Here is a 1,126-nt window from a genome sequence, read left to right on the forward strand (position 1 = left end):
CTAACCGATAAAGTAGGATATCTAACTGTCAAAATGGAATTATAATTTCACCCGTGCGCCACCATGTTGTCTACGGAAAACTAATCTGAATCATAAACAATGCGCGGGAAGTTAACCAACATTCATAAAAGAATATTATATATGAATATATATAAAGCATCTAAACGCAATGAAAGTAATCCTTAAACGAGTATCGAGGAACAATTACTTTCAAATTTTTCCAAAAAGGTGTAATTAGTGTAACATTAAAAAAAAACAATTAGCAGGTAAACGATAATTAGATGTAATCGAATAAATAACATGTATAAATGAAAACAGGGACAAGAAAATAAAACAAGTTTTGTAATGTGTCGAATGTGTTTGGTATTTTCAGAAAACGTGAAACGATCACGTTGCACGTGAACGGTTACGCGAAATTTTCATTAACAAGCGGATGTTAACTCGTGTCAGAGTGTTTGTCGATGCGATGCGAGTACGTGTAATTTGCAGCTACTATCGCAATTTATCTTTTTACCGGGAACGTTGCGAAACTAAAAATGAGTATCAAGCATCGATAACGAAATAACACTTCTCGCGCATGCAATTCGATAACAATTATTTTCTAATCGTTTGTATCTAACCCTCTGTTAATCACACTTTCTCATCATTTTTTACAATGTTATGTCAAGTACAACCTTTCTCAGACATATACTTATATCCATTTTTTTTCTTTTATTTAAATTTATTTTTAAACAATCTCTCTCTGTTTCGATGCTAATATAGAAAGGACAAAGTAAGAGGTTAAAGGTTTCTATTTATTGCAATAGTAACTGGTATGCTTTAATGAACAAAGAATCGTGATACGATTTCATTGACGTTCGATGTGAAGCAACACCTTCGAAAAATACGTGCTCGATTTTCGAATTCGTTCGAATAATTGCGACGCGGTCTGTCCTTTCGTGGAATTGGTTCACTGCTCTGACGTAAATCACGTTTCGGCGCGGAAAGGTAGGTAAATATCAGTGTGCGGATCTATCGGTAACTCGTACCGCGAGAAAAGTGTGCGATTGTCAATTGGAGGGGACCGGGAGAGGGGAAATTCGTGCAACAGTCCAGGAACGATACAGAATGGCACAGTGTAGCCCGT

The sequence above is a fragment of the Ptiloglossa arizonensis genome, chromosome 2 (assembly GCF_051014685.1).
Source record: "Ptiloglossa arizonensis isolate GNS036 chromosome 2, iyPtiAriz1_principal, whole genome shotgun sequence".
In the NCBI taxonomy this organism is placed as follows: Eukaryota; Metazoa; Arthropoda; class Insecta; order Hymenoptera; family Colletidae; genus Ptiloglossa; species Ptiloglossa arizonensis.